We start from the raw sequence: 12,136 nt of genomic DNA, 5'->3' as shown, positions 1-12,136 counted from the left end.
TTACAACCTCAGTAGGTGATCACCAAAACACGTGAACACAAATATTCCAACCACAGAAATAAGCATTGACACTTTTTCAGATATCATCTAAATCATGCAACATAACGTATTAGAATTAAGTACAATTTACATCTACATAATTAATCATGCTTGCATTCATATTACAGGAATAAACATGTTATAATGCATCATGCCAATGAAACAACAATTTATGCACAAACTAAAATATTACAATGATTCCATTTGATTTCTTATGTTCTACTTTTTCTCCATCCCGATGGTATACTCTTGGGTTCCTAACTTCGATTCAACCAATCCAATGAGGGATATATTATGACATGTATTTTATTAACCTCATTGAATTGAAGAATTTGCAACCTCATACTGAGGTTCCATTGGAGCGGTTCATGACCGAAAGAAACTCTTAGTGATTCAACACGAAATTGATTCTTACTCTATAGAGATTTTAGACATACCACCTAGGACACCTAGTAGTTCAGCCCCTACGACCGGAGACAGGAGACCAGGGAGATGCCATTGCCCTCCAAAACCAAACAATAATCAACCAGTCATGTGTACCCCCACTCTCCAAAGTGGGGCTCAGTCCAAAGGACCTGGTCTGAATGGATCATGGGTGTTATTTAATTATTAGGCTTATCAATTAAATTATATGTTCTCATCGCACACTCACTCAGGCTCACAAGCTCAATCTCCCCACTGAAAATTCCATAAGCAAGTCTGTTTTGACCCATTCAAACACCCACAATTCATACTGTGATCCTGACCACCATGAGGCAATTATGTGATTATGTGCATGAAAATCTTTTCTATCTCTAATACACCACAGGCACCCATAAGTTTTACCGAACACAGGCTCATACCCAAGCGACACACATGCTCATATCATACATCATTATCATCATGTCATATGCCCACATGCATACATAAAGGCTGCAACCACATGCAATTCATGATTATGCTTAAATAAGCAAACAACATGTGTAACAATTTACTTTACACAGATAATGTCTTATGATATTGTTATCATTGCAAAATTTTACTTTTGCAAGTCAAATTGACCTTTGAAAAAGATTTTGAAAAAAACTCGCCTCCGTTTTAAAATGCAGGATAATTCTGAGGAATGGGACTCGCCCGTCGGTACGAGGTTCAACCATTCCTGGCACCATAACCAGGGATAATCAAACCAAGGATGAATCATGTGCTTTGCTTTGCTCAACTTGTTTAAATCGGTGTTCTATTTCCTAAATGCACAAGAATCAGGCATGTGCTATGAATTTCTAAAAAAATGCAGATTGAAGACATGATGTATGCTTGAAATACTTTAAAATATTTGAAAAAGTAATGCTTGGAAAATCATGAATCACATTGAGAAAGTATTTTTGAAGAAGAGAAAAACAATTTCTAAGAAATTCTTATGTTTTTGAGAAAATCGATTTTTGAGAAAAACTCAAAATGACTTAGAGAAAGTTGATTTCTCTGAATTTGAACTTTGAAATTGAGAATATAACTTAGAAAATTGTGAATTGAGTTTGAGAATGTACTTGAAAAATCCTTGAAAACCCAAGGGTTTTGAGAAAATCAATTTTTGAGAAAGACTTGGAAAAATTTAAGAAAAATTGATTTTTCGGAAATGGAATTGGAAAAATGAATCAGAAAAAGGGGCGTGTGGCCCTGTGACATACTTTCATGATGCAATCTAAACCTAGATGAATGAATGAATGCAATTTGCAAAAATATTTTCTGAAGAATTTGAGGAAAATCTTTGAGAAAAGAATTTTTGTGTCGTATAGAACTTTAATGAAGTAAATTCGGCTCATATCCTTGACTATGACCACAGATATGGATTAAATATAACCCAATTGATTCTAAAAGAAGAAAAATGTTTAGAAAACTTTGAAATATATAATGGTTTTTAAAGATAGCCTAAGAGTGTAGGTCGTTTGTGGCTTAAAAGAAGATGATAAATTTGGATTTTGTTCGTATTCTGACTATGGCCATAAATATGAACTCAATCAAGTTTATCCCTTGAAGCTAGTGCACGTGCCATTTGTGTAGACCATGGTGGAATTGAAATATGCATGAATCATCATCCATCACACAATTAACATTTATTAAAAAATTAAACTATATGCACATGCAAACCCTAATCTAAGCAGGAATTTAAACTCTTATTCCAAAGTTTACATTTAATTTACATCACTAATTGAATTTAAATAAAAAAAATACAGTCTTGAATATCTCTGCAAAACTAGAAAGCTTGTTAGTAAAAATATGTTGGCTTTTCTAGATTTATCTAATAATATCTGGAAATTATTGGATTTATCCAGATATAAGCCTTTTTCATGTTTTCCTAAGATAAATATAATAAAATATGATATAAAATTGAAGAAATAATAAAAATAAACAACTTTAAAATTTAGAATTTTGAGAAAAAATACAAAAATACCCCTGAAAACAAGACTATGGCCTTGAAATTAGGGTTTTCAGAAAATATTTTTTGTAAAACTTTCAATTTAGGTCTCAAATTGATTCAAATCAAGGCCAAGTCAGATATGAAACACCCTAGAATGATTATAAATATGCTAAAACATTAAAAATATGAAAAATATGTATAAAAAATCAAAATATCACAAAAAGAGCAAATTTTGACAGTATTTTACTCAAATCGGGACTCTGCGGGCATCCTATTTTTGCAATTTAATCAAATAATATATCAAATGAACTCAAAAAATTAATAAAATTTGACATGGACACTTATGAGAACTCTAAAATTAAAATAAAATCGAAAAAATATGTTTTTGACATTATTTTCATACAAAAATTGAATAAAACCCCAAAATATGTGATTTTTGCCCATGGGCACGTACCTATCACAGTGTCAAACCCAAATCAGGTATCAAATCACCATAGAAATTAATAAAAATTTACAGAGACATATTAGACATAAAAACAGAGATTTTCCTTTTTACAGATTAGAAAATTTATCTCTAGTTAGGGAGATATCATTTCGACAATATATGATGAATTATAATGAATATATAACAAGTTGAAATACATGCATTCAGTTTCGGGTACAGGGAAATATAACAAATCACATTAAAAAATTATAAAATTTTAGCAGTGAATAACAGACATAGATAGAAAATTTTTACATTCTACAGATCATCGATCAGATATCATGTTAGGGAGATACAATCGACACAAGTTGATCTAGCGTTTAAACAAGGTATAACGAGCTCTATAAAACTGACTTTACTTTCTGACATAGGAAAAATAGCAGACAGATGCAAAAAAATATTAAAAATATAAAATAAATACTAGACATCAATAAAAAAAAACACTAAAACTTACGAATCATCAATCGGATTTCTGACGAGAGAGATATCGCCTCTGCAAGTTATTCTCAAATCCCAATAGTGATTTCACCATTTGAAAAATAAGGTTTGGTTTTCTATTTTTTTGACAGATTTTCAGAACCCTAAATAATTCAATTTTTTTACAGGAAATCACTGACAAACCCATGAACCAACCCTAAAAAAAACAGTTTTTTTATAGAAATACACACATGAAATAACGTTGTTTCCGCGTGTCTCAGATTGAAAATCACATATTAGCGATAAACCTTGAAAACCCCTAATCTAAACATGAAAAAAATAAGAAAAATATGCAAATAGTGTCATGAATTTGGATTTGATGCTTGAGTGAATAAAAGAAACATTAATACAATGAATTAAAATAAAAAACTCAGGGAAATCATGGTTAGAACTCAATTTAGCTTTTGAAAAGAGAGATTTGACCCATTTAACAGGCGAATCTCATCTTTTATTGGCTTAAATATAAAAAAACATTAATATAAACGATTTTAATAGTTTGAGATCATGGGAAACATCCTAAAACATTGTTAGATCATTTTCTTGAATCGATTGTGAGATTCTTGAATGAAAATATGGCTAGATTCTCATAACCAATGGGCGGCAATGATGAAATCCATGGCAAAAAGCATAAAAATTTAATAAAAATAATGAAATAAAATATAGAAGTCTCACCTTGGGTTGTTGCAGCTTTAATGGAGGAAGAAGAGTTGGCTAGGAGGAGAGAGAAGCAGCAAGAAAAGAGAGAGAGAGCATAGGGGTCAACCCCCCCCCCTCCCCCCTCCCTTTTGCCCCTTTTTATAGATTTTCAAAAAAGCTATGTTAGAAAAAAAAAGTTTCCTAATTGGGTTTGGATAAGCATATGGGGGGCAATTTTTTGGAAAATTCTAACCTAAGTGTGACTCTATCTAACCCTAATTGACTTAATTAACTTAATTAATAAAAAGAAATTCCAAATGTAGCACCACCTAGGCGGGCCCACATTTGGTTTTTAAAACTCGAATTTAAAAGCTTTAAAAATTGTTAAAAAGCAAAGATGAAGTTTTAAAATCACTTTTGACTCTTCTAACCTATCTAGGACACTGGCTAATTCTAAACTAACCAAAACTTTCAAGTGTGATGCCACCCAGTGTGGGCCCCACTTGATTTTTCAGAAAATGATTTTGAAATTTTTGAAAATAAAGGGTTAAAAATGATTTTTTTCCTCAAAAACTTCAAAAGAGCAGCTAAGCTAAGTAATTTTTTTGTATTTTTGAGATATGAATGATATGAAATGATATGAGATTGAAAATTAGGATTTTGCATCCCTGCAGGGTGGGTCTCGCTTGAAGAAGGTTGAAAACTGATTTGGAAATCAGGTTTTTGAAATGAAGGATTTTAAAAAGGGAAGTTTTTGAAGGAAAATTTGAAAATAAAATCGAGGTTCTAAACCAAATAGAGTCCTAAGTGGATTGGGAATCTTCCAGAGGTGGTGCCAATTGTATGGGCCTCACAATCAGGGTTTTGAAAAAGTGGAAATAAAGACTGAAAAAAGTTTTGAAACAAAGTTGATCACCATATGAGAATTAGAGGCTTTAAAAATAGAGTTCTTACCCGATTAGAACTCTCGGAGAGAGTCCTAAAAATTTGAAACTCTTCATTTTTGGGTTTTTTGAAAGAAAAAAAGAGAGGTTTTGAAAGATCTTTTCAGAAATTGTCAAAAATGAACAAAATACGATATTAGAGTCAGAGTCCTAATCCAACTGGGACTCTAGCATAGAGTCTTAAATCAATTGGGACTCTGGGATAAAATCCTGGAACTTTAAAATTTGGTTTCTGAAAGATAATTGAAGAAGTTTTGAAAGATTTTCTCAAAATTGAAGTCAAGATTAGAGTCCTAACTCAACCGAAACTCTAAAATAGAGTTCTGAATCAACTGGGACTCTGCGAAATGGACTAATTTTTTAAAACCAAGTTAAGCCAAGTTAAGAGAATGAAAATGAAAGTAGAATTAGAAATTAGAATTAAGTCCTAACCGGATTAGGACTCTGAGACAGAGTCCTGATCGGACTGAAACTCTAGATTTTTGGCATTTTTTTAAGAGATAAATAAAAGAATTTTTAAAAGATTTTCTCAAAATTTGATAAAATGAGCTAAAAAACGAAGTTAGAGTCAGAGTCCTAGTTTAACTGAAACTCTTGAAATAGAGTCCTAAGTTGACTAAAACTCTAAAAAATTGGATTTTTTTTTTCGAAAAACAGGACAAAAGGTTTTAAAAACATGTAAGAATGAAAGTTAAAACAGAGATCAGAACAGAGTCCTGATCCGATCAGGACTCTGAGACACCGTCCTAATCGGACTGAAACTCTTGAAATTTTGATTTTTCTGAAAACAGACAAGAAGATTTTGAGAGTTTTTCGCGAAAACAGGTGAAAACTGAAATCAGAATTAGAGTCCTGATCCAACTGGGACTCTGGGACAGTGTCCTAATTCGACTAAAACTCCTAAAACTTTGAACAAACAATGAGGTTTTAGAAACTTTTTGCAAAAACTGATGAAAACAGGGTAAAAATTGAAATCAGAATTAGAGTCCTGATCCAACTAGGACTCTGAGAAAGAGTCCTAATTCAACTGAAACTCTTAAAATTTAGGGTTTTCTTAGAAAACAAATGAAAGGGTTTTTTAAAACATGTGAAAATAAGATAGAAATTGGAGTCGGGTTCAGAGTCCTGATCTAACTAGAACTCTAAGGAAAAGTCCTAATTCAACTAGAACTCTGAGAATTTTTTATTTTCTGAGAAGCAAATGACAAGATTTTAAAACGGACTTTTGAAAACAAGTGAAAATGAAATCAAGATAGAGTCCTGATTCAATTAGGACTCTGGGGAAGAATCCTAGTCTAACCGAAACTCAAAAATTTTGGCCAAAATTAAGGGTTTTGAAAGGTTTTCTCGAAAAGAGATAAAAATAGAGGTGAAAAGTAGAGTCTTGATCCAACTAAAACTCTGAAAAAGAGTCCTGATTCGATTGAAACTCTGAGATTTTGGCCAAAATGAAGGAAATGGGCTAGAGATAAGACTTCTTCTGGTTTAAAATCAAAATAGAATTTTGAAAAAGGTTTTAAAAGTAAAAAGTTAGAGTCCTGATCCAACTAGGACTCTAAAAATTTGAGAAATTTTGAGGAATGAAGGAATCCAGAAGCGACACCACCTGGATGGGTCTCATTTGAGAACTGAGATCAGTTAAAAATTGATTTTAAAATGAATCCAGGTTATTTTATAAAGAAAATATTTTGAAATAAGATCCTGGGGGTTAACAAATGGCAAAATGTCGATTTAAAACTCAAGTATTTGGGATTGATTTTGAAAGAAAAGTTTTAAAATTGAATCTGGATTGAAGATTTTGAAGAACAGGAGTGCTGAATCTCGAAAATGAGATGCAATGCAATGAAATTACATGCAATGACATACAATGATGTGAGATGATATGCAATGAGATGTAAAAGGCAAACCCTGGATGAGGGATTTGAAATCTCGAACCTCTGGCAGGGATAAAGATTTGAACATTTATGTTCGAAGGCAAGAATTGATGATTGAAATCAAGCCAAATAGATATTAAATCTTGATTGCAAGATGAAGTATTAAAATTTATTATAAATTTTGGGCTATGAACAGCTCTGACTCAGATATCGACCAGTTGGTTCCCTAAAGGCTGTAGAGAGTGGGTCCCAGTGGCAAGAGGAAAGGGTTTATGAGCGAAGGTGAAAAATTTGGGGTGTTTATAGATATACAATGGTTCATTAACATGCATATCATATGAATGGTTATAAATCAAGAATAACATGAAATACATTCAGTTTGCATGCATATTAGCTCAAATTTTAAGATAAACATTCATAACCATGTTGCGTAATATAAAATATCCATACATGTCATAATGTGCAAATTTGGATTGTTGTTAACCCAGTTTTAAAAAACCTATCAAAAATCACAGGAACCAAATTTCACTCTCTTAATTTTATTGTGACTACCCACATATAATAGGAACACAATCCATGAAAGAAAACCGAAAAATTCATTGTTAAAAAATCAGAAAAATTTTGGGAATAGATCCTGTTCAGAAAAAATATAAGACAAATCCTGTCAACTACAAAAATTTATCCCAGCTTGAAGAATTTCTCCAGATCTACAGAAAAATCTTTTGACAAAACCGTTTTTACAAGATCTTCTTATACATGTTACCTTACACTCAAATTTTTCATAATTTATTTTAATCAATCTTGGTTGGGTTTTTAGAACTATCAAAATCTTTAATCGGAACAGTTCTGTAGATAGGGCAGAAAATCGGTGCTTTGTTGCAATGAATGTTTCAGCCTAAAAAATGATCCAAACATAACAAAACAAAATTCAAGCCATGAAGGTGTAGAACACTCCTGTATTTTTATTGTAATTTATTGACTTTGTTTTCATGGAGATATTGATTTGTTTTCTAAATTAGGTTGGGATCAAAATGAGGACAACAAATTCACGATTAAAACTCATGCAAGATCCATTAAGTAAAAAGAACATTCAAGGTTAAAATCTATACAATCATGATTTTTTATGCTCTAAACATATTTGCATCATCCTACAACACATATTTGCTCAAATTCAGGCTAATCTTACTAAAACAATAACATACACTATCTAAGAATTACAAAACCTTCAAGAAATATCTCAAATATGTTTTAATCTATGCAAGAATCATAAGAAACCCTAAACAATCATGGAAGCATGGTTTCTTTATGCAATAACATGTTTTTTAATCATGCTAAATATGAAATAATCCACCATATATACTCAGATCAACTTTCTTTATAAAAAATATCAAAACCCTAAAAACATTTTTTCCAAAGCCTTCTTTAAAACAATTTTTTGCATACAAGAACATGGATTTAAGCACATATCAAATTTTTAGAACTTATAAAACTATATTTCATTAATATAACCTAAGATTAATATATTAAACATGTTGAAACAAATAAGATCTATCAAATAATAAGAAAGAAGCTTTTCCCAAATCATTTTTCACAATAAAAGCCCAAAAATCGTCGTGTTTCAAAAAAAAAATCCTTTTTTATTCTATGGTAACCAAGATTCATAAAAACATGTTCTCAAGATTGAAAATCAATCTTAGAGAGGTGTTTCTAGGTCTGATCTTCATTGGTTAAGATAAAAAAAAATCATCTCACGCATATTTTATGTGTTTGAAAAAATCTATGCCTACGTGATTGATGTACCTACCTTAATTGGGTTCTCAAACATAGATCAACCTTCATCTCCCATATTCAAACCTTAGAGGAGCTTCAATGGCTGCTGGAAAAGCTCTAAGAAGGAAGAAAGAAAAAAGAGAAAGAAGAAGAAGAAGATAAGAGAGACTCCTCTCTTTTTTTTTTCTTGTTATATTAAAAAAAACCCACCAAGGGGTGTCCCCTCCTTGGAGTCCAATCTAATTATTATTCTAACTAGGCTGATCCCTAAGAGTCCTATTCCAAAAATATCCTAACTAACTTTTTAATTAATTAAGTAATTAATTTAATTAACTAATATTTTTATCTTAATTAATCACTAATTAACCTAATTAGTTATGGGGTCCAATAAGGGGGCATCCCACCCTCTCTAAAGTCCTCTAGGGTTTAAAGACCCTCCTAACGAGGCATCTAAAACCTGGAGTATATCCCACTTAGATCCAAATCCGAAAACGATTCAGATCCAAAACCCGATCCAAATCTAAAACCCAGTTGGGTTGGATCTAGAAACTAAACAAAAAGATCCAAATCTAAAATCAAATTAAAGATCCATATCCAAATATGAGGTCCAAAACAACATTGTATCCAAACTCAAGTTTGGATCCGAATCTAACCCATCCAAGATCCAAATAGCTCTGAGTCACCCTTGAACCCATGTGAGCCACCCTAATCATACTTGTCACCCCATTGGGGTGGGCGTGACCCCTCTGAGCCTCTCATGGAACCTGATTTGAGTCCAAAACACTGCTTAGTCAACTTAGACTCTCAAATTTTGCCTAAATTAAAAATTGATTTTAACATAAATTTAAAAGTTAAACGAAAGCAAAATCGTAGGTGTTACAATGCAGAATACGGCATACACCCAGCATAGTCATCTAGATTGCTTCAGAATTAAGGTATATATAATTTTTGTTGTTTTCGATAATCTTATTACCGATTTATGTTGTATTTTTGTCGTTCTTGTGAGGAAGCATATTTTGACAAGTTTATCATATAATGTGCATCATTATAGCACTCTTCAACAATGGAGAAATGCCCAACTGACCCTTATTGTTGTGATTTGCTTGGTGTTGCATGTTACACACCAAGTGTTTAGTGAATTGCCTAAGCGGCAATTCATTTCAGTTTCGCAAGGCCTTTGATTTTTTGGGTTCTGCTATGTGTTTTCATTAATCGCAAATGTAGGATTCTTAAACTAAATTTATAGAATATACATTCTTGGTTTTTGGTATTAATTTAGTGTGTTTTAGCACTATGTTGCTTAAGTGTCATAACGTAGTGCCATATTTAGCAAATTAGGTTTAGAAATGCCTAATTCGATAATTTGGCATAAAATAAATTAGCAAATACATTGATTATGTTATTAGCATGATTAGTTTAGCGTATTAACATTGTTAAGCATGTTGTATAATTCTGAGATTTAGATTATGCCTTAGGAATTTTGCCTCATGTTAAGTGTGTGGTGAAATACCTAAGTGAGACTAGATTTCAGGTTTGAATGTAGTTTCGAACAAAGTTTTAAAAAGTCAAATATGCATGTTTGAAACTTTGTTTTGAAGTGAGTTTAATACACTATATATATGCCTTTGATTTCATAGTTGTGTCATAAACATGCACTTGAACATGCGCGAATGTGCATAGTTAACCATGTTAACATGCACATCACTAGTGCGGTCTTCGCACATGCACGTGCATAGTTTATATTCACAAATAGAATGTGTTTAGAAACACTTATCAATTTAGTTATAATAACATAAATGTTTAGAATTATATGTATTACAAGATGCTAATTGATTTGTAGGTAAAAAAAGAAAATAAATGATACTTATTGCTAAGTATCACTTGCAGCTAGAAAAACCATGCACATTGAATGTAATGCAAAACGAAAATCGAGTAAATACCATGGTAAGTATACATGATGAAAATGCATCATAATGATTTATGCAATACCTGCATGCGCGCACACACTACTTAGTTGTGGATATCTATGACTATTGTGATTGTAGTTCAGAGATCATGCTGAGCATGATTTAAATGTATAAGAATATAAGTGTTTTTCTTATCGTAGTTCAGAAGATCATGTTTGTCATGATTTTAGATAATGAAATATGGAGTGTGTGCTACAAGTACATGTTTGAGCATGCGTTTATGTGAAATGAATGTTGCATGATTGATGTGATTGAATGACTATTATGAATACTTGTATGAAATGATAAATTTGTAAAGCGTGCAATGTATGTATCATGAATGTATGTTTTTTAAAATGAACGAATCATGTATGTGAATATGACTGGACTCTAACATGTATCATGTTTATGAGTTGACTTGTAACGTGAAATGTACTATGCATGAGAAATTGAATTGTATGTGACATGTTTATGCATAAAAGCATGTATAGTTGAATCATGCATAAGTCATGTTGTATATGAATCATGCATGAAAGCATGTTATAAATTAATCATGCATGAGAGCATACGTGAAAGAATCATGACATGATAGGATCATGCATGAAACTTTAAATGAATATGGCATGAGTATGCATGAGGGCATAGTTACAAGATGACATATAGCATGCAAAAGAGCATGTAAGACTAAATCGTGTATATGACATGGACTATTTAGTCATGCATGAGGGCATGACTATTGATATCATGCATGAGGGCATGAGGGAGTTATCATGTGAGATAATGGCACTAGAATATAATCTATGATTTAATAATAAAGATAACCTTAGACCATGGGTCCATTTGAGGCATCGGTGAAACCAGACACTCAGAGATGGTTGAGTTTTATCCTTATCTCATGAGATGACTCGGTTCGTTCTGATCTCTTTGTCCTCTCGAAATAAGAAATGACAGTACAAGCCTCGTGAGACATATTGAGTTTTGAGGGTTGAAGGTGTCTCTTATCCTCATCCCACGGAGGTTAGGGTACAGGTCTACCAATGAGTCTTATGTGGTAGTATCACAACTTTGTAGAGTTAGGGATGCATGCCCGATTTTTATTGGCGATATTGGTTTAGCGTAGGCTGAAACCTAGGATCACAAGTCCTTTGTAAAAGCCAAGATTTTTTCTTTGATAATTAAAATGAATAAATGATGAATTATTGATGCATTCATAATTATAATTATGAATTCTTGATTTTCTTATTTTTCTTTTATTTTGATTAATTCTGAATTTTTGTCTCAAGTTATAAAGAATATTGCAAGAATAATTGAAAAGGCTAAAGTATGAGGACTAAACGAGTATGAGTGATTTTAGATCTTAAACCTTGGTTTGGATCTAACTTTGGCATTTGGATCCAATATGGATCTGAGGTATAATTTGCATTGGATCCAATTTAAAATATTAATTGAACCCAATGGTTATGGATTGGACCCTCATAGGAAACATCCTATGTGGACCCCCATTTAGATCCAGAAGTTTATATGAATCAAAATATTATCTAATTTTAATTTAGATAGATAAATAAATAAAT

This window comes from Nuphar pumila, chromosome 14 (genome assembly GCF_984573655.1).
Source record: "Nuphar pumila chromosome 14, dmNupPumi1.hap1.1, whole genome shotgun sequence".
NCBI lineage: Eukaryota > Viridiplantae > Streptophyta > Magnoliopsida > Nymphaeales > Nymphaeaceae > Nuphar > Nuphar pumila.
Note: the sequence above shows the minus strand (reverse complement) of the source record.